General features: G+C 52.3%; 2 long non-coding RNA genes, 11 other non-coding genes and 1 pseudogene across 13 annotated transcripts; all 14 read left to right on the plus strand.

Moving 5' to 3' along the window:
• Nucleotides 1–148: 148 nt before the first annotated feature.
• Nucleotides 149–229, plus strand: LOC133770678 (small nucleolar RNA SNORD115). Its single transcript, XR_009867381.1, has one exon. It is a non-coding gene; the product is annotated as a small nucleolar RNA SNORD115 (small nucleolar RNA).
• Nucleotides 230–942: 713 nt separating this feature from the next.
• On the plus strand, nucleotides 943–1019 carry LOC133770731 (small nucleolar RNA SNORD115). Its single transcript, XR_009867432.1, has one exon. It is a non-coding gene; the product is annotated as a small nucleolar RNA SNORD115 (small nucleolar RNA).
• A 1636-nt stretch (nucleotides 1020–2655) lies between these two features.
• LOC133770738 (small nucleolar RNA SNORD115) lies at nucleotides 2656–2734 on the plus strand. The gene has a single exon (XR_009867439.1). It is a non-coding gene; the product is annotated as a small nucleolar RNA SNORD115 (small nucleolar RNA).
• A 1656-nt stretch (nucleotides 2735–4390) lies between these two features.
• On the plus strand, nucleotides 4391–4464 carry LOC133770781 (small nucleolar RNA SNORD115; annotated as a pseudogene).
• A 1731-nt stretch (nucleotides 4465–6195) lies between these two features.
• On the plus strand, nucleotides 6196–6276 carry LOC133770720 (small nucleolar RNA SNORD115). The gene has a single exon (XR_009867422.1). It is a non-coding gene; the product is annotated as a small nucleolar RNA SNORD115 (small nucleolar RNA).
• Nucleotides 6277–7987: 1711 nt separating this feature from the next.
• LOC133770679 (small nucleolar RNA SNORD115) lies at nucleotides 7988–8068 on the plus strand. The gene has a single exon (XR_009867382.1). It is a non-coding gene; the product is annotated as a small nucleolar RNA SNORD115 (small nucleolar RNA).
• A 1657-nt stretch (nucleotides 8069–9725) lies between these two features.
• Nucleotides 9726–9806, plus strand: LOC133770705 (small nucleolar RNA SNORD115). Its single transcript, XR_009867407.1, has one exon. It is a non-coding gene; the product is annotated as a small nucleolar RNA SNORD115 (small nucleolar RNA).
• A 1740-nt stretch (nucleotides 9807–11546) lies between these two features.
• LOC133770711 (small nucleolar RNA SNORD115) lies at nucleotides 11547–11627 on the plus strand. Its single transcript, XR_009867413.1, has one exon. It is a non-coding gene; the product is annotated as a small nucleolar RNA SNORD115 (small nucleolar RNA).
• Nucleotides 11628–13912: 2285 nt separating this feature from the next.
• LOC133769360 (uncharacterized) lies at nucleotides 13913–15225 on the plus strand. The gene is made up of 3 exons (XR_009867197.1): nucleotides 13913–13977; nucleotides 14373–14417; nucleotides 15192–15225. It is a non-coding gene; the product is annotated as an uncharacterized LOC133769360 (long non-coding RNA).
• LOC133770685 (small nucleolar RNA SNORD115) lies at nucleotides 14048–14128 on the plus strand. The gene has a single exon (XR_009867388.1). It is a non-coding gene; the product is annotated as a small nucleolar RNA SNORD115 (small nucleolar RNA).
• A 163-nt stretch (nucleotides 15226–15388) lies between the features above and the next one.
• Nucleotides 15389–15469, plus strand: LOC133770699 (small nucleolar RNA SNORD115). The gene has a single exon (XR_009867401.1). It is a non-coding gene; the product is annotated as a small nucleolar RNA SNORD115 (small nucleolar RNA).
• A 2141-nt stretch (nucleotides 15470–17610) lies between these two features.
• On the plus strand, nucleotides 17611–17691 carry LOC133770713 (small nucleolar RNA SNORD115). Its single transcript, XR_009867415.1, has one exon. It is a non-coding gene; the product is annotated as a small nucleolar RNA SNORD115 (small nucleolar RNA).
• A 36-nt stretch (nucleotides 17692–17727) lies between these two features.
• LOC133769361 (uncharacterized) lies at nucleotides 17728–19292 on the plus strand. The gene is made up of 3 exons (XR_009867198.1): nucleotides 17728–17851; nucleotides 17938–17982; nucleotides 19234–19292. It is a non-coding gene; the product is annotated as an uncharacterized LOC133769361 (long non-coding RNA).
• A 149-nt stretch (nucleotides 19293–19441) lies between these two features.
• Nucleotides 19442–19521, plus strand: LOC133770761 (small nucleolar RNA SNORD115). Its single transcript, XR_009867459.1, has one exon. It is a non-coding gene; the product is annotated as a small nucleolar RNA SNORD115 (small nucleolar RNA).
• Nucleotides 19522–20663: the final 1142 nt, after the last annotated feature.

The raw sequence follows: 20663 nt of genomic DNA on the forward strand, positions 1-20663 counted from the left end.
GTGCCTCAGGGACAAGTGCTGTATCAAAGCTTCAGTGGACCATGAGCTGCTGGTGCCAGCCCCACAGGACTGCCCCAGGTAAGCCAATCCATCTGGGTCCTGAAGTTAGATGGCTCCAAAGGCTTCCCATGCTGTGGTTCCTGTGGTTGGGTCGATGATGAGACCTCATACTGTCTTGAAGAGAGATGATGACTTAAAAATCATGCTCAATAGGATTACGCTGAGGCCCAGCCTAGTGACAGTGGTGCAAGAGGAACTTGGGGTAACATGTGCCTTTCAGGGGAGGAGAACCTGGGGACCTTCAGACTCTCCAGAACATGGTCCCAGGCAATGCTGCTGCTTCTACATGATTTGAAAAAGCTCTTTCCTCCTTGAGCTTGGTGTGTGCTCTCTGCTTTCCAAGTTGCAGCTGCACTTGGGGCTCCTTCCTCAGGTCCTTGATCCCTTTCTGTCTTTCAGAAATATGAGCTGCTTGGTGGGGCATCCTTCAAAAGGGGTTCTAGGTAAGTGGATGGAGGGTGTCATCTGGGCTTGTGTGAGATAACAGGGGTCTGGCGGGTAATGCCCAGGATCCTGAGGAGTGGACCTATGGCCATGCTCCTGATTGAGCTCACCACATCTACAAGGGTAGCCTCCTGAGAAGCCTCACTTAAGCTGAATGGGGAAAATGATTCTCTGGAGCAGCGTACCAAGATCATGCCCCTGCTGTCTGTTCACAGCTGGTCCCCTCACCATGCCACAGATGATGTCAGCTGAGGAAGTCCCTGTGGGTTCCAGTGCTCATGGGGTAAGGGCTGTGGTCAAGTCCCAAGCAGCCCATGAGCTCGTGCTGCCAACCTCACTGGTGAAGGAAATGTCACTGTCTACCTGAGGTTAGCCAATCCATCAGATCCTAGGGGTGGGATGGCACCAGGGGTTTCCCATGGTGTTAATCTTAGGGTTGGGTCGATGATGAGACCTCATACTGTCTTGGAGATGATGACTTGAAAATCATGCTCAATAGGATTACGCTGAGGCCCTGCCTAGTGTCAGCGAAGCAAGGGGCTTTTCATGATTAAGTTCCTTCCAGGGGGAGATCCTGGGGACTGGAGACTTCAGCCCCCCAGGTAATTATGTCATCCTCAGGCAGGAAAGGCTGCTGGTGCAGGATTTGCACAAGCTCTTCCTCGCTGGTGTGTGTACTCCCTGCTGTATGATTTGCAGGGCTGCTCTAGGGGATCCTTCCTTAGCTCCTTTCTTCCCCTTGTATCTTTTAGTGAGATGACCTGCCAGGTGAGGCTCCTTCTCACCTGCGGTGCTAGGTGAGTGGATGGAGGGTGTCACTGGTCACTGGGCATGTGTGGGGCTGCTGGGTGTCTTGGCAGGTCACCTGTAGTCAGCCTCAGGGATTGAGCATGAGTACTGAAAATGGTTACATAAAGAGGTATCACCTGAGGCCACTGCCATCCCTGGGCCTTTGTGGGCTTCAGCTGCTCGAGTTGCTTGCTGTTATTGGCAGAAGTGGGTGGACACTGGGAATCAGGCCACAGAGCAGGACCATGGCTCAGATTCACTAGGTGATCCAAGCCATGGGCACAGTGTGGCAGCAAGGAAGGTTTGGCAGGGTAACCGGCTCTGTATGTTCCAGGCAGCTGGGAGATTTTATGTGGGTGGTGTTGCCACTGGAGTCTAGGATACAGGGAATTTCAGGTCAGTGCCCTATAATTGGGCTAATGACAAATGAGGTATGTAACCTGTTAGTGCTGCCAGCACACCCCATCCTCACAACTTGCCTCATCCAGGGGCTGGCATTTGCATGCCGTGTGGGAGGGCCTTGGAGTCACTTGAGGCTAACAAGGATGATAGGGGCCCTCCAGGCCCTGGGGTCTAGTTCATTCTTTGAAAGCACTAAAGCTCCATGAAAGAGTGGGCCTTGTTCCAGCTCTGTGCCCGTATCCCATCTTTGGGATATGTGCAGTAGTCAGGCGGACAGTGACCACTGGAGAAAGTTGTCTCCAGGATACAAAACCTCAGCTCCCAGGATGCAGTGTGTACACACAGCCTGGCCCTGAGTGTTGCATCTTTAAGATGACACCATGTTGGTAGGCCCAGGACCCATGGCAGCCTCCTTGTGTAAGTTTTGTGGGACCACAACTCTGATGCTTAGGCCAAGCCCTTGCTTACTTGTCCATTCTGATTCTCAGTAGGACCTGGGTCTTGGCGGTGCAGGAAGGGGCAGTGGGGGCAGCCACTTCTGACAGGACGGTCCTTCCTTAGTGGCACTCTCTGTCCCAGTAACCAAGAGATCCAGCAATTTCTGATGAGGTGGGTAGAACTAACCCAACGCCAGCACGTCTATAGGAGTAGGCACCTGGAAAGCCTCACCTGCCTCAAAGGGGCCAAAGCATGTGCTGGAACCACTGTATCCTAGTCTGCCTCGGCTGTGTGTTCACACTTGTCCCCTTCTCTGTCTCACAGATGATGTTGCCACAGGAGAACCCTTGAGAATCAGTGTTAGGGTGCAGGGGCTGTGGTCAAGGCCCCAGTGGCCCATGAGCTGGTGGGGCCTGCTCCGTTGGATAAAAAAATGTCAGTGACTGCCCACTGTAAGCCAATCCATCAGAGCCCTGAAAGTGGTGTTGTGGCAACATGTTCCCATGGGGTGGTTCCTCTGTTGGGTCAATGATGAAACCTCATAGTATCTTGAAGAGAGATGATGACTTAAAAATCATCTCAAAGGATTACACTGAGGCCCAACCTAGTGACAGTGGTGCAAGGGCACTCTATTCTGACCAGGCACCTCACTTGAAGAGACCCTGGGGACTGCCGACTTTGAAGACTCCTAAGCCAGGATGCAGTTCCCAGGCAGAGAAAATTTCCTCAGGATCCCCCTAATCTCCTTTGGCTTGGTGTGTGCTCCCCTATGCTTCGTTGTGAGGCTGCACTGGAGATTCCTCCTTGTGCTTTCATTCTCTTTGTCTTGCAGTGAAAGAACAGAGTGATGCTGTAAACTGTACCCCAGGTCTCAGGTGAGTAGATGGCGGGGGCCATATGGCTTGTGTGGGGGATCAAAGGGCCTGAGCAGATCACCCTAATATGAGCTAAGGGTTGGACCCATGGAAATGAAGCAGTGCAGCCTTGTGCCATGCTTCTGAGTCAGCTGTGCCCCTTAGGACCCTGAGGTACAGAAAGAGCTTGCATGAACACCTGGTGGGATATAAGTCAAGCAAGGATGGCAATGGTACCTGACTGGGACACATGTGGGGCAAGTTCCCCACATGTCCTAGGTGCACTGCAGGAGCTCTGGGTTGCTGTGCTGGTGTGGCCAGAAGTTGTAGACACTGAGGATCAGGCCTCTTTGTAGGGGTAGTTCTCAGACTCTTTACAAGTCCCAGGATGAGGAAAAAACAAAGAAGGGAGAGATGTTTGGCAGGACAGCTACCTCTGCAACTGCTTAACAGCCTGAGAATTTCATGTGGGTCAAAGGCCACAGGACCCTATGATATAGGGAACATCTGGACAGGCACCATTCTGCAGGGTACCGACACCTGACCCAGAGCACCTGCAGGGTGGTGCCAGACTTGCCACAACCCACCACTTGCTGCTTCCATGGGCTGTCCTTCCCAGCCTCATGAGTATGCTTCAGACTGATTTGAGCCAGGCAAGGATGCCAGGGCCTCTCCTTTTAGCGATTCCCACTCCTCCGTTGAGGCAGTAAGTCCACCCAGGAGGAGAGGGGCATTGCCAAGCCCAATTCCCGTACCCCATCTTTGGCATGCTATGGGACATAAGTGAGCAGTGACAATAGAAAGGTCTCTCCAGATTCACAGCATGGGCTACAGTGTTCCAGTGTGTTCATGCAACATTCACATAAGTGCCAGATCCTGGATGGAGATGCCATCTGGTAGGCCCTGGGTCCCTCCAGGGACTCCTTGGGGTATCTTGTGCTATTGGTCCTCTGAGGCAAAACAGTGCTAGCACTTGCTTATCTAGCCGGGGTGCCAGTCCAGATTTTGGTGGCTGGGGTAGGAAGGAGCAATAGGAAAGCTGCTTCTGTCATGACGACATGGCAAAAGTTGCCTTCCTGGCCAGTGACCATCAAGTCCATCAGTTTATGGGTGAGGTGGGCAGTGCTAACTAGATTAACCATGCCTATGCACTGCCTCCTGGGAAGTCTCACATGAACAATGGGGTCAAAGTACACTCTGGAACAAGTTTACCCTAACCTGCCCTTCTGTCATTCACACCAACACCCTTTGCACAGATGATGTTAGCAGAGGGAGCCCCTTTAGAATCCTATGCCCTGGGAGCAAAGGATATAGTGAAGGACTAATCAGCACATGAGCCAATGCTGTGGGCACCATTGGTGAAGGAAATATCTGTACATGCCCAGGGTAAGCCAATCCATCCAGGCCCTAGGGGAGGGAGGGTATGCAGAGAGATGATGACTTCAAAATAATGCTCAATAGGATTATACTGAGGTTCAGTCTACTGACAGTGGGTCAAGAGGACCTTTGGATAACCAGGTGCTTCTCAGAGGTGGAGAACCTGAAGTTTGAAAACCTTTTTGCCCCCGAGGCCAGGTCAAAGTTTGCAGGTAGGACCAGCTGCTTGTTCTAGTTGCAATCCAAGCTCCTCCCTCCTTTGGAGTGTGCTCCCTAGTATGAATTGGGCTGCACTTGGGGCCCCTTATCAGCTCCTTTAACACATTTTGTCTTTCAGTGAGATGAGCTGACTGACAAGGCACCCATAGATCTGAGGTTCTAGGTGAATGGGTAGAGAGTGTCATTTGGCTTGTGTAGGGCAACAGGTGATCTGGGATTATCACCCAATGGGAGCCTAGGGGTAGACTTGGAGAGAAACAGGAAGGCAGCCTTAGGCAGTGCTCCTGAGTAAGCTGGGTCTCATTGAGTTTAGGTGCAGAACAACTCAACCTGAGCCAATGGCCTGGTGCAGGGGCAAAGTGAGGAGTGGAAAGAGTTCCTGAGAGAGTGTTAATGTGGGTCCAGTGCCCCAACTAGTCCTACGTGGGCTGCAGTGGCTTTGGATTGCCCTGCTTGTATGAGCAGATGTGTGCGGAATCTAGGGAACAGACCTCTGAGGATAGCAGGATACAGATTCACTAGGAGCCCAGGGCCAAGGAAAACACAAAAGCAGTGAGGAGGTTTGGTGGGGCAACCAGCTCTGAGGTGCCTGGCAGCCTGGAAGCTTCACCTCCATTGGATCATGATCCACTGGAGCCTAGGCTGTAGTAGTGCTTGGGCTGATATCTGTTAGGGGGATCCCAACATACTAGCCATGGCACCCAGAAAATTATGCCAGGCAAGCACCATGCCATTAAGTGCCTCAACCAGGGACTGCTGCTCAAGGGCCACATGAGTGCACCTCAGCCTTAGTTGAGTGCCTCAAGGATGCCAGAGACCCTCTGGGCATGGGCTTCTTCTCCATGGGAAGCTCCAAGTCCCCAGGGAGGACTGGGACATGGTACAGGCCCATGCCTCTGCACCATCTTTGGGATTTGTATGTGAATCCAGGGGACAGTGACCACAGCAGGAATGTATCTCCAAGTGGCACATAGTGAGCTTCCAGGACCCAGTCTGTGCATGTAGCCTGGCCCTCAGCACCCTGGCCTGGACTGGGATGCCATGTTTCTAGGGCTAGACCAAAAGAGAGCCTCCTTTGTGTGTCTCATGTGATCAATTTTCAAATGCCAAGGCTGTGCCAGTGCTTGCTTGTCCAGCCCAGGTACTGGACTGGACCTGGGTCACTGGGGCAGGAGAATCAGTGGAGAATGCCACATCTCTCAGTGAGAACCATCCCAAGTGACCCTCTTGGTCCAGTTACCAACAGGTCCAGCCATTCGCATGCGACGTGGGAGAAACTTGTCAAAACACCACACCTAGAGGGTGGGCTCCTAAGAATTGAAACTGGGCTGGTAGGGCCAAAGCATGCATTAGAACCAGTGTACTCTACTGTTCCTACTGTCTGTTCACAGTTGTCACCTTCTCTGTCCACAGATGATATCACCAAAAGAAGCTCTTGTATACTCCACTGCCATGGTGGCAAAAGCTGTAATCAAGACCCAAGCAGCCCATGAGCTGGAGGTGCCATCCCTGTTGGAGTAGGAAACATCCATGACTTCCAATGGTAAGCTAATCCATCAGGGCCCTGAGCTTGGGTGAAGTAGGGACGTCCTGTGTTGTGGTTCCCGAGGTTGGGTTGATGATGAGACCTCAAACTGTCTTGAAGAGAGATGATGACTTAAAAATCATGCTCAATAGGATTACGTTGAGGCTCAGCTAGTGACAATGGTGCAAGTTGGCATTGGGATAACCAGGTACCTTCCAGGGGAGGAGCTCTGGGGACTGGTTACCTCGAGGCCTCTCAGGCCAGGACACAGTCCACAGACAGAAATTGCTCATGTTGGATGCACCCAAGTTTCATCTTCCTTAGGCTTGTTGTGTGCTCCCCACTGTCAGTTGCAGGGCTGAGCTGGGAGCTCCTCCCTCAGCTCCTTCCTTCCCCTTCTGTCTTTCAGTGAGTAGAGCAGCTTGGCAGGGCATCCTTTCAACCCACTTCACAGGTGAGTGGATGGTTGTAGTTAAAGGGCCTTTGAAGGGTTGCAGGAATGCTGGGTGGGTCACCTGTCACACCTGAATTGTGGACCAACAGAAACACAGGAGGGAAGCCTCAAGCACTGCTACTTATTTAGCTCTGTACTTTGTACTCTAATGTCCAGAATATCTTTACTGTACCTCTACTGGTGCATGCCAGATAAGAAATGCAAAGGTTTTCTGAGGGAATGTTTACATTGCCTTAGTGCTGCAACTTGGCCAGGGTTGGCTACACTGGCTCTGAGTTGCTTTGCTGGTTTGGTAAGAATTGGGTGGTCACTAGGGATCTGGCCTCCAAGTGCAGGCACTTTTTAGGTTGGTTTGCAGGTATCAGTGTGAACAAACAGAAAGAAAGAGGGATATTAGATGGGTAGCTGGCTTTGCAGGTGCCTGGCAGCCTGGACATTTAAGTGGTTTGCCTGGCTACTGGTGTGTAGAACACAGGGACATTCGAGCAATAACCTGGTCAGGTGTTGCTGACACATGGGCCCTGGCACCTGTGGGGTGCTTCCAGGCATTAAAGATCCTGATCAATTTCCATATCCAAGGGCTCTCAATCATGTGTCAAATGGGTGGGCATCAGACTGAGTTGAGCCCAGCAAGGTTCCTTCTGGGCCCTCATTCCCACTACTCCATGATAAGTAGCAAGGCTCATGTTAGGGGTAGGTGAAGGTCCAGCCCAATACCCATACTCCAACTTTGAGACATATACAGGACTGAGGTGGACTGGAACCACAGGAGGAAGATATCTTCACTGAACACAGCTAGAATTGGGGGGATCCAGTGTGTGCATGCAAACTAGACCTGAATGCCTGGGCATGTGCAGTGATGATTTGTTATTAGGCCTGGGACTTCATCATGGCCTCATTTGGTATATCTCATTTGACCAGTCCTCTGAGCCCAATTTTTTCCCAATACTTGCTCCTTATAGCCCAGATCCTGACTGAAACCAGGGAATTAGGTATAGGTAGGAGCAGTGGTTGAAGTCACTCCCTATAGTGTAACCTAGCCCAAGTAGCCATATCAGGCTTAGTGCCAAGATGTCCAGCAGTTCTCAGGAAATGTGGGTGGAGCTTGCCAACAAACCACGCCCACATGACTGGCCTCCTTGAAAGCCTCACTTGGGCTCTACATGTCCAAAGCATGTCCCAGTGCATGTGTACTTAGTCTGTCTCTGCTGTCTGTTCACACCCACCCCATCCTCTTCCACAGATGAAATCATGAAAAGAAGCCCCTGTGTGGTCCAGTGCCTCAGGGACAAGTGCTGTATCAAAGCCGCAGTGGACCATGAGCTGCTGGTGCCAGCCCCACTGGACTGCCCCAGGTAAGCCAATCCATCTGGGTCCTGAAGTTAGATGGCACCTAGAACTTCCTGTGCTGTGGTTCCTGAGGCTGGGTCGATGATGAGACCTCATACTGTCTTGAAGAGAGATGATGACTTAAAAATCATGCTCAATAGGATTACGCTGAGGCCCAGCCTAGTGACAGTGGTGCAAGAGGATCTTGGGGTAACCATGTGCCTTTCAGGGGAGAAGAACCTGGGGATCTTCAGGCTCCCCAGGCAGAGCTGCTTGTTTTGTATGATATGAAAAAGCTCTTTTCTCCTTGAGCTTGGTGTGTGCTCTCTGCTTTCCAAGTTGCAGAACTGCACTGGGGGTTCCTTCCTCAGTGCCTTGGTCTCTGTCTTTCAGGGAGATGAACAGCCTGGCCTGGCACCTTTCAACAGGAGTTCTAGGTGAGTGGATGAGGGTATCATTTGTGATGTGTGAGACCACAGGGGTCTGGTAGGTAACCCCACTGCAGGCTGAGGAGTGGACCTATAGCCATTCTCCTGATTGAGCTTTGCATCTTTGGGCTTCAGAGGTGCAAATCAACTAACCTAAACTTCTGGCCTGCTGTTGGGCCAAGAGAGTGTTGAAATGGTTCCTGATGAAAGGTTCACGTGGAGCCAACGCCTCCACTCAGCCTTGGTGGGCAGCCGCTGCTCTGTGTTGCCTTGCTGGTGTGTACAGACACTGAGGATCAAGCAACAGAGTGGGGGCAGTGCTGAGATTTGCAAGGAGACCTGGGCCATGAACCACACTGAGGCACTGAGGAAGGTTTGGTAAGGTAGCTGGCTCTGCAGCTGCCTGGAAGCCTGGCAGCTTTATGTGTGTCAGAGAGCTACTAGAGCCTCATAAGCAGGAATGCTTAAGCTGGTAGTCAGGGGTGTGCCAACACATGGTCCATAGCACCTACAGGGTTGTGCCATGCATGCACCATCCCTGTCACATGCTTTTTCAAGGGGTTGGCAACAGAGGCCACATTTGTAGGCTTCCACTGAGTAGAGCCCATTAAGGACACAAGAGCATCTCCTGGTCCCAGGCTGGGGCTCCTTCCTTGGAGGTACCAAGGCCCGATTAAAGAGTGGGCCATGGCCAAGGCTGATGCCCTTTTCCCACCTTAGGGATGTATATGGACTATCGTGGGTAGCTACCATAAGAGGAAGGTATCTCCCTGATGCACAAGCACAGCTCCTTGGATGTAATGTTTTCACATAGCCTGCACATGAGCTCCAAGACCTGGAAAGGGATGCCATGTTGGTAGGCCCAGGGTCCCACCAGTGAAGCCTTGGTTGCATCTCATGCCACCAGTCCTCTGTTTGAAGGCCATGCTGGCAGTTGCATGTAAGGACAGGTAACAGCCAGAAAAAATGGTAGGGGAAGCCACTTCCAGCAGGGTGACCCATCCCAAGTAGTGTACTCTGGCAGTGACCAATATGCCAAACAGTTTGTGAGAAAGGAGGTTGTAGCCTGCCTGAGCTCCACATCTACACGGGTAGCCTCCTGAGAAGCCTCACTTGGGCTGAATGGGTAAAATGATGCTCTGGAGCAATGTAGCCAGATCATGCCCCTGCTGTCTTTTCACACCCGGTCTCCTCACCATGCTGCAGATGATTTAGGCTGAGGAAGCCCCTGTGGCTCCAGTGCCCTTGTTATAAAGGCTGTGGTCAAGGCCCCACCGGCCCATGAGCTGGAGCTGGCAAACTCACTGGCGAAGGAAACGTCAATGTGTACCTAAGGTAAGACAATCCATCCAGATCCTAAAGATGCGATGACACCATGGGTTTCCTATGATGTAGTTCTTAGGGTTGGGTCGATGATGAGACCTCATACTGTCTTGAAGAGAGATGATGACTTGAAAATCATGCTCAATAGGATTATGCTGAGGCCCAGCCTGGTGGCAGTGGTGCAAGGGGACCTTGCATGATCAGTTTCCTTCTGGGTCAAGATCCTGGGGAGTAGAGTCTTCATGGCCCCCAGGTAATGATGTCATCCTCAGGCAGGAAATGCTACTGGTGCAGGATTTGCACAAGCTCTGTCCTCACTGGGTTTGGTTCGTACACCCTGCTGTACATGTTGTAGGGCTGCACTGGGAGATTCTTCCTGAACTCCTTTCTGCCCTTTGTATCTTTCAGTGAGATGAGCTGCATGCCCCAACACCATCTTGCCTATTTTGGTCAGTGAGTGGATGGAGGGTGTCACTGGGCATGTGTGGGAGAGCAGGGCATCTTGGTAGGTCACCTGTTTGAGCCTCAAGGGTGGAATGACAGAACCCAGGAAGGCAGCCTAAGGCCATGCACCTGTCTGAACTGTGCTCCTTAGGTCTCTGAGGTATAGATTGACTTAGAACACTTGGCCTGTTTAGGGGCCAATAGAGCAATGGAAATTGTTCCATAAAGGAGGATCACCTGAGGCCATTGCCATCACTTGACTTTTGTGGGCTTCAGCTACTCTGGGTTGCCTTGCTGGTGTGGGCAGGAGTGGGTGAACACTAGGAATCCAGCCACATAGAGGGACCAGGGCACAGACTCCCTGGGTCATCCAAGCCATGGGCAAATTGTGGCAGCAAGGGAAGTTTGGCAGGGTATCGGCTCTGTTTGTTCCAGGCATTGTCGGAAAATTATGTGGGTGGTGCTGCAGCTGGAGTCTAGGATGCATGGAAGTTCAGGACTGTGCCCTGTAATTGGGCTGATGACAATGGAGATATGTAACCTGTTAATGGTGTCAGGCATGTCCCATTGCTACAACTTGCCTCATCCAGGGGCTGGAATTCACAAGCCACATGGGTGGTCTTTGGACCCACCTGAGCTTAGCAAGGATGTTAGGAGCCTTCCAGGGCCTTGGATATAGCTCATTAATGAGAAGGACTTAGGCTCCATGAAAGAGTGGGCCATGATCCAACCCTGTGCCTGTATCCCTTCTGTGGGATGTGTACAATAGTCAGGTGGGCATTGACCATTGGAGGAAGGTGTCTGCAGGTTACACAACCTCAGCTCCCAGGTTGCAGTGTGTGCACACAGTCTGGACCTTAATGTTGGATCTTTACAACAATGCCATGTTGGTAGGTACAGGACACATGGCCATCTCCTTGTGTATGTCTTTTAGGTCCACAATTCTGATGTTGGGCCAGGCCCTTGCTTACTTGTCTAGTCTGATTCCCAGTCAGGACCTGCATCTTGGGGGCAGGAAGAGGCAGTGGGGGCAGCCACTTCTGGCAGGATGGTCCTTCCTTAGTGGCACTCTCTGTCCCAGTAACCAAGATGCCCAGCTGTTACTGATGAGGTAGGTGAAACTAGCCCAACCCCAGCATGTCCATGAGAGTGGCACCTGGGAAGCCTCACCTGCCTCAAAGGGGCCAAAGCATGTGCTGGAATCGCTGTATCCTAGTCTGCCTCTGCTGTGTGTTCACACTTGTCCCCTTCTCTGTCCCACAGATAATGTTGCCACAGGAGAACCCTTGAGAATCAGTGTCAGGATGCAAGGGCTGTGGTCAAGTCCCAGTGGCTCATGAGCTGATGAGCCTGCCCCGTTGGAGAAGAAAATGTCAATGACTGCCCACTGTAAGCCAATCCATCAGAGCCCTAGTAGTGGGATGGCAGCAACATGTTCCTGTGGGGTGGTTTCTGGGGTGGGGTCAATGAAGAGACCTCATAGTTTCTTGAAGAATGATGATGACTTAAAAATCATGCTCAATAGGATTACACTGAGGCCCAGCCTATTGACAAGTGCACCTTGGGATGACCAGACACCTTCCATAGGAGAAGACCCTAGGGACTGTAGACTTTGAGGGCTCCCAGGCCAGAATGCAGTCACCAGGCAGGAGCAGAGGTTCCTGCAAGGTTTCCCTAATGTTCCTTGTCTTGGTGTGTGCTCCCCTCTGCTTAGTTGTGAGACTGCAGTGGAGACTCCTGCTTGCATTCCTTTCATGTCTTGCAGTGAACCAAGCTGACGGTGTGACCTCTATCCCAGGTCTCAGGTGAGTGGATGGCAGTACCTCATGGCTTGTGTGGGTCATCAAAGGGTCTGAGCAGGTCACCCTGATATGAGCCTGAGGTTTGGACTTATGGAAACCCAGCAATGCAGCAATGGGCTATGCTTCTGAGTGAGCTGAGCCCTTAGGACAATGAGGAAGGGAAAGAGCTTGCATGAACACCTGGTGGGGCATGGATCAAGCAAGAGTTCTCCTGTGGAGCCCTGATAGGGGCACATGTGGGGACAGTTCCCCTACTAGTCTTAGCTGCACTGCAGCAGCTCTGAGTTGCTTTGCCACTTTGGCCAAAAGTGGGTATATCCCACCACTTGCCGCTTCCATGGGCTGGCCTTCCCAGGCTCATGGGTGGATCTGCCAGGACCCCTACTGTTCACAAGCTCCCCCTCTGCTTGCAGGTACCAAGTCCACACAGGAGGAAAGGGGCATTGCGAACTCCAATGCCCATACCCCATCTTTGGCATGTGGACATGTGGTAAGCTCAGGGTCCCACGGGGACTCCTTGGGTGCATCTCAAGTTTCTGGTCTTCTGATGCCAAGGCAATGCTAATACTGCTATGTCTAGCCAGAGTACCAACCCAAATTTGTTCTGCTGGTACAGTAACAATCAATGTGTAAGGTACTTCTGGAAGGCTGCATGACACAAGTGGCCTTCTCTGGCCAGTGACCAAGAGTCCATCAGTTTATCAGTGGGGTAGGCAGTGCTTATCTGAGAAACCATACCTATAGATGCTGCCTCCTTGGAAGCCTCCCATGGGCTGATGGAGTCAAAGTACTCTCTGGAACAAATTTACCCTAACCTGCCTCTCTGTCCATTCACGCCAATGCCTTTTGCACAGATGATTTTAGCAGAGGGAGCCCCTTCAGCATCCAGTGCCCTGGGAGCAAAAGGTGTAGTCAAGGCCTCAGAAGCATATGAACCAATGGTGTGTGCACCATTGGTGAATGAAACATTGGTTGACGCCTAGGGGTGAACCAATCCATCCAAGCCCTGGGGGTGGGATGTCACTCAGAAAGATGATGACTTAAAAATCATGCTGATAGGATTATGCTGAAATCCAGCCTAGTGACAGTGGTGCAAGAGGACCTTTAGATAACCAGGTGCTTTCCAGGAGAAGAGACCCTGGAGATTGAAAACCTTTTTGCCCCCCACCCCAGGCCAGGCCAAAGTCTACAGGTAGGAGCAACTGTTTGTTGTGGATGCACTTCAAGCTCCTCCCTCCTCTGGCTTGGTGTGTGCTCCCTAGTATGAGCTGCTGGGTTGCACTGGGGGCTCCTTCATCAGCTCCTTTCAATGTTTTGTCTTTAAGTGAGATGGGTTTCTAGGTGAATGGGTGGAGGATATTTTTTGGCTTGTGTAGGGCAACAGATGATCTGGAATTGTCACACAATGGGAGCCTGACGGGTAGACTCTGAGAGAAACAGGAAGGCAACCTCAGGCAAGCTCCTGAGTAAGCTGTGTCCAGTGGACAGTGACCACAGTAGGAATATATCTCCAAGTGGTAGAGAATGAGCTTCCAGGACCCAGTCTGTGCATGCAGCCTGGCCCTCAGCACCCTGGCCTGGACTGAGATGCCATGTTTCTAGGGCTAGGACCAAAAGGGTGCCTCCTTGAATGTGTCTCATGACCAGTTTTCAAATGCCAAGGCTATGCCAGTGCTTGCTTCTCCATCCCAGGTACTGGACTGGACCTGGGTCACTGGGGCAGTATTGATCAGTGGGGGAAGCCACATTTCACAGTGAGACCCATCCCAAGTTTCCTCTTGGTCCAGTGTCTGACAGGCCCAGCCATTCGCACATGAGGTGGAGGAACTTGTCAAAACACCACGCCTAAAGGATGGTCTGGCAGTTTCAACCGGACTGGTAGGGGCAAAGCCTGCACTTGAACCAGTGTACTCTACTGTTCCCTCTGTCTGTTCACAGTTATATCCTTCCCTGTCCACAGATGATTTCACCAAAGGAAGCCCCTGTGGGTTCCACTGCCATGGTGGCAAGGGCTGTCATCAAGGCCCAAGCAGCCCATGAGCTGAAGGTGTCAAGCCTGTTGGACTAGGAGACATCCATGCTCCCAATGGTAAGCTAATCCATCTGGGCCCTGAACTTGGGGTGGTGAAGGGACATCCTGTGGTGTACTTCCTAAGGTTGGGTCGATGATGAGACCTCATACTGTCTCGAAGAGAGATGATGACTTAAAAATCATGCTCAATAGGATTACGCTGAGGCCCAGCTTACTGATTGTGTTGCAAGGGACCCCAGGGTCCCAAATGCCTTCCAGGGGAGGAGATATTGGGGACTGCAGACCCTGAGGCTACCTATGCAAGGTCGCAGTCCCCAGGCATGAGCAGATACTTGTCACGTGTATGTCAAGGATCCTACCTCCTTGGGCCTGGTTTGTGCTCCCTGTGGGCCATGGCTTATGCCACACTGGGTGCACCTTTTTCAGATCCTTCATCCCATTGTGTTTTTTAGTGAGACTTGGTGCTCAGCTGGGCAACTTTGCTTCTGGAGTCCCAGGTGAGTTGATGGTGGAGTTTCATGAGGCATGCGTGAAAGCAGAGTGTTGGTGGTTGAGCCAAAGTGAGCCCTAGGAGAAGACCCATGGAGGTACAGGAAGCAGCCTTGGGCACCACTCCTGTTTGAGCTGTGCTCCTTTGGGCTCTGAGGTCCAGAATGCCTTATATGAACCCTGGGCAAAATGAGGTTAGAAATGGTTCCTGAGGGAGGGTTCCTTTGAGACAGTGCCACCACATGACCAGTGTAAGCTGCAGGGCATATGGGTTTTCTTGCTTGTGTGGCTGAAAGTATGCACACACTAGGGATAGGGTCTCTGGGTATGCAGCTCAGATTTCATTGGACGCCTTGGCCATGAACCACATCAAGGCAGAGAGGGAGGTTCATTTGGCAGGGCAGCCAACTCTGCAGGTGCTGGGCAGCCTAAGCTTCATGTTGGTCGCAAGCATGCTGGAGCCTAGGTTCCAGGGATGCTCCAACCGGTACCTGGTCAGGGGGGTTTTGACCACTGACTTAAGTGCCATGGGCCAGGACATCTGAAAGAAGGAGCAGTGGGGGAAGCAGCTTCCAACAGGATTACACAGACCAAGTGGCCCTCTCTAGTGCTATGACCTACAGGCCAAGCTATTTGTGAGTGAGGTGGTCGGAGCTTCCCTGACCCCACCATACCTGCAAATCTTTACCTGGTCCCATGTGGTCAAATCAAAATCTGGAACCAAAATTTTTTGAACCTGCCCCTGCTGTCTACTCACAACTGACCACTTCCCTCTGCCACAGATGATGTTGGAGAGGAAGTTCCTGTGGGTTCTGGTGTACCTGGGACAAGGCCAAGGTCAAGGCCCATGACCCATGAGCTTCTGGTACCAGCCCCATTGGCAAAGTAAAAGTCCCTGACTGCCTGAGGTAAGCTATTCTGCCTGGGCCCTAGAGGTGGAACAGTGGCAATGGGGTACCATGGTGTGGTTCCTGTGGTTGGGTTGATGATGAGATCTCATACTGTCTTGAAGAGAGATGATGACTTAAAAATCATGCTCAATAGGATTACGCTGAGGCCCAGCCTAGTGACAGTGGTGCAAGAGGACTTTGGGATAAGCAGGTACCTTCCAGAGGAAGGGACCCTGGGGACTAGAGACATTTTGACCCCCTGAGCCTGGTTGAGGCCCTCGTAAATGGGCAGCTGCTCATGCTGGATGCACCCCAAGTTCCTTCATCCTTGGGCATGGTGTGTGCTTCCTGCTGTCTGAGTTGTAAGGTAGCACTGGGGGCTCCTTTCTCAGCTCCTTTTTCCCCTTCTTTTTTTTTGTGGGACAAGCTGCCCGATGAAGGCACCCTTTGACCTGGGCTTCTAGGTGAGTGGTTAGAGGACTATTGCTGGGCCTGTGTGGGGCAACAGGTTGTCTGTACGGATTATCTGATGGGAGCCTGAGTGGTGGTCTCCTGGAAACACTAGAAGGCAACCTCAGGCAGTGCTTGTGAGTGAGATGTGTCTTTCTAGGCTCTGAGGTGCAGAACGACTTACCTGGCCCCCTGGCCTGGTGCAGGGGCAAAGAGTTGAATAGAAATGTTTCCTGAGGGAGGGTTCACATGGGCCAGTGCTTTCACTTGTCCAAGGTGGGTTGCAGCAGCTCTGAGTTGCCTTACTCACGTGACCAGAAGTGGGCAGACACTAGAGATCAGCCCTCTGAACAGGGCATAGATCATATTCACTGGGAGACCTGGGCGGAGGAATAAACCGAAACAGTGAGGGAGTTTTGGTGGGGCAGCCAACTCTGCAGGTGCATGGGAGCCTGGGAGCTTCACGTGGGTCATGGGGCCACTGGAGCCCAGGCTGCAGGAATGCTCTGGCCAGTACACATTAGGGGGACGCTGACACACAGGCCATAGTGCTATAGGGTGGTCTCATCCCCACTGCTAACCTCAGTCAGTGGCTTGTGTTTGTGGCCCAGAGGGGTCCTAAACATGAGTTGAGCCCAGTAATAATGACAAAGCCCCTCCTGGGCCCAGGCTTTTTCTCTGCCATGGGAGGTTCCCTGCTCCAAAGTGAGGAGTGGGCCATGGCCCAGCCCCATGCCCGTACCCCATATCTGGGATATGTACAGGACTGCACCAAAGGAGGAATGTGTATGGGGGACACAGACTGAGCTCCCAAGATCAAGTGTGTTCATGCAGCCTGGCCCTTAGTGCTAGCTATGGTAGGTTAGGGCCCCAAGGGAGCCTCCTTGGGTGTGTCATGTCACCAGTCTGATACCAAGGCTGTGCTAGCACTTGCTTGTTCACCCTGCAGGGTGGTGCCAGGTACATGCATTCCCCACAGCTTGCCTACTACAGGCCATGCATTCATAGACCACAGGGGTAGATTTCTGAAAGACTGGAGCCCAGCAAGGATGCCAGATGCCAAGGACCCTCCTGGGCCTAGACTCCTGCTCCTCCATGGGAGAAATTCCCCATGGGAGGAGGGGGCCATGATCCAGCCCAATGCCTGTATGCTATGTTTGGGGTATGTATGGTTCTGCAGTAGGCAGTGATTAAAAGAGGAAGTGTCTCTGGTGGGCACATCCCAAGCTGCTGGTATAAGATGTATACATGCAGCCTGCACTTGAGCACCCAGGCATGGTCAGAATGGTATTTTTAGATCTAGAGCCCCATAGTGCCTCCTTGGGTGCCTTTCATGTGACCTATCCTCTGGGCCAATGTGTGCCAGATCTTGGTTGTCCAGCCTATGTCCTGAGCAGGACCTTGGGGTCAAAGGCAGAAAGAAGCAATGGGAGTAGCCCCTTCTAGCTACCAGGGTGGCCCAGCCCGAGTGAGCCTCTCTGGTTCCATGCCCAATAGACCCAGATATGTGGATGATAGGGGTGAAGCTTGCCAGACCCTGCACACCAACATGGGTGGCCTCCTGGATAGCCTCACCTGGGCTGATGGGGAAGAAAGCACACTCTGGAACCAGTGTTCCTGGAGCCTGACTCTGATGTCTATTCACACCTGACCTGTTCCTGTCCCACAGATGATGTCAGCGAGGAAGGCCCTGTGGGTTCCTGTGCCCCTGGGGAAAGAGCTGTGCTCAAGGTCTCAGCAGCCCATGAGTTGGTTGTGCCAACTCCATTGGCAGTCCCTGACTTCTCAAGGTAAGCCAATCTATCCAGGCCCTAGAGGTGAGACAAGGCAATCAGTATCCCATGATATGGTTCCTCTGGTTGGGTCGATGATGAGACCTCATAATGTCTCGAAGAGAGATGATGACTGAAAAATCATGCTCAACAGGATTACGCTGAGACCCAACCTAGTGACAGTGGGTCAAGAGGACCTTGGGATAAACAAGTACCTTCCAGGGGAGGAACCCTGGGGACTGGCGAATTTGAGACCCCTCAAGCCATGATGTGGTCCCCAGGCAGGAGAGGCTGCTCATGGAAAATGTACCCAAGCTCCATCTTCCTTTGGTATGGTGTATACTCGCTGCTATCCAAGGTGTGGGCTGCACTGGGGGCTCTGTTCTCGGGTCCTTTCACCCCCTTCTGCCTTTCAGGGACAAGAGTGGACTGGCCAGGCACCCTTTCATCAGGGGAACCTGGTGAGTGGACGGACTGTGTCATTTGGCCTGTGTGGGTCAGCGGGAGTTCTGGGCAAGTCACTTAATGCAAGTGTGAGGTGTGAACCCACAGAGATTTAGGAAGGCAGACTCTGGCCATGTCCCTGACTGAGCTGTGCCCATCTTGGACTCTGAGGTCCAGACCGCCTTACTTGAAACCCTGGCCTGGAGAGGGGGTAGAGCAAGGAATGTCAAGATTCCTGTGGGAGGATTCATGTGGGGCCAGTCCCCCCATTTGCCACTGGTTGGCTATGGCCATCCTGGATTGCCTTGCTGTATAGCCAGAATTGGGTGAACACTGTGGATCAGGCCTCTGTGCAAGGGATGATTTTAGTTTCAGTAGAAGGCCTGGGTTCAAGTTACCATGGCAGGGAGGAAGGTTTGGCAGGCTGCCACGTTGCTATTGCCTGGTAGGTGGGATTTTCACATGGTTCCCATGTCAGAAGGAACCTAGGACCCAGAGACACTCTAGGCAATGCACATCCAGGGTTTGCAAACACGTGGGGCAGGGCACTTTCAGGGTGATTCCAGGCACACAACATCCCACTACTTTTCTCATCCATGGACTGGTGTCTGCAGACCACATGGCTGGGCTTCAGATTGAGTTGAACCCAGAAAGGATGCCATGGACCCTCCTGATCTAGGGCTCCTGCTCCTGCTCCTGCTCCTCCACAGGAGACAGCAGTGAGCTATGATCTAGTCCGAGGTCTGTAACCCATCTTTCAATTGTGTATGTGACACTTTTGGCAGCGACTATTGGAGGAAGTTGTCTCCATGGGGGACGGCCTGAACTCAGAATGCACTGTGTTCATGCAGCCCACACCTTAGCATAAGGGCATGTCTAGTGATGCCATATTCATAGTCCCAGGGCTCTGAGGGGGTGCTTCTTGAATATGTCTGTTTGGAATTGTCCTCTCATACTTAGGTTTAGTCATTGCCTGCCTGTACAATCCGGTTCCTTATCAGGACCTTGGTACCAGAGGCAGGAAGGATTTGGGGGTAGGTGCTTCCAGCAGGATGAGTCTATCAAAGTGACCCTCTCTGTCCCAGTGACCACAATGCCCAGCAGTTTGCAGGCCAGATGGGTGGAACTTGAGTGACCCACCACAGCTACAGGGGTGGGCTCCTGGATAGGCTCACCTGAGCCAATGGGGCTACAGCATACCCCAGAATCAGTGTAACCTGGCCTGCCCTGCTATCCATTCACAGCAGTCCCCCCTCTCTGTCCCACAGATGATGTCACTAAAAGAAGCTCAGTTGGATCCAGTGCCCCAGAACAATGGCTGGTCAAGGAATGGTCAAGGAACCAGAGGCCAATGAGCTGGATCTGCCAGTCCCATTGGGATAGAGAAATTCCAGGACTCCCTGAGGTAAGCCAATTGTTCTGGGCCCTAGAGGTGGGATGAAGCTAGGGTGTTCCTGTTATGTGGTTCCTGGGGTTAGGTCAATGATGAGTCCTTATACTGTGTTGAGACAGATGAAGACTTAAAAATTATGCTCAATAGGGTTATGTTGAGACCCAGCCTAGTGGCAGTGGGTCAAGAAGACCCTGGGGTATACACAAGCCTTCCAGGAGAGGAGAACATGGGGACTGGAGACCTAGAGGCCCCAGGTAAGGGTGCAGTTGCCAGGCAGGCTCAGTTGTTCCTGCAGGATACACTCAAGCATCTTCCTCCTTGTGCTTAATGTTGCTCCCCACTGACTGAGCTGAGGGCCCTGCTGGGGGCTCCTCCTTCTTATTGTTCAGTGTTGTGTGCTGCTTGGCAGTTCACCCTTGCATCCTTGGTCACAGGTAAGTGGAAAATGGGTGTCATGGGGCCTCTGTGGAAGAGCTGAGTGTCACAAAAGGTCACCCAAAACAAGCCTGAAGGACCCACAGGGGCACAGGGACATATCTTTGGGCTGTGCCCCAGAGCAAGCTGTGCCTTTAGGACTCTGAGCTTCATAACACCTTGCCTGAACCCCTAGCCTGGTGCAGGGGCCAACTTAGAGATGGCAGCTGTTCTGGGGAAAGGAGCTTATCACAGGCTAGTGTCCCAATTGTCCTAGGTGGACTTCAGAGGCTCTGGGTAGCCTTGATTTTTGGCTGAAAGTGGGTGGGCCACACTGGGTGCTACTTCCTCAGCTCCTTTCATCGCATGTATCTTTCAGGGAGCCTTGCTGCCTGGTGGGTCACCCTTGCACCCTGGTTCCCAGGTAAGTGGATGGATGAGGTCATGAGGCACATGTGGGTGAGGAGGGTCCTTGGGAGGTCACCAAAAACAAGTCTGAGGAGTTGACCCACAGATCTTTAAGAGGGCAGACTAAGGCAGTACTCACTGGGTGAGCTGTGCCCCTTGAGCTCTGAGGTCCAGAATACTTTGCCTTAACACTGGCATGGTGCAGGTGCCAAGCTAGGAATATAAATGGTTGCTGAGGAAGGGGTCACATGGAACTAATGCCCTCACTCAGCCAGTATTTTCTGCAGGGTTGGCTTATTGGTGTAGCTGCAAGTATCTGGATACTGGTGATCAGGTCTCTAGGTAGAATCAGAGCTCATATTCCATTAGATGCCTTTGTTCTGGACCAAACCAAGGCAGGGTGAGAGGTTTTGCATGGCAGCCAACTCTGCAAGTCCTGGGCAGCCTGGGAGCTTCATGTGGGTTGCAAGAACACTGGAGCCT

The sequence above is a fragment of the Lepus europaeus genome, chromosome 11, assembly GCF_033115175.1.
Source record: "Lepus europaeus isolate LE1 chromosome 11, mLepTim1.pri, whole genome shotgun sequence".
NCBI classification, from domain to species: Eukaryota; Metazoa; Chordata; class Mammalia; order Lagomorpha; family Leporidae; genus Lepus; species Lepus europaeus.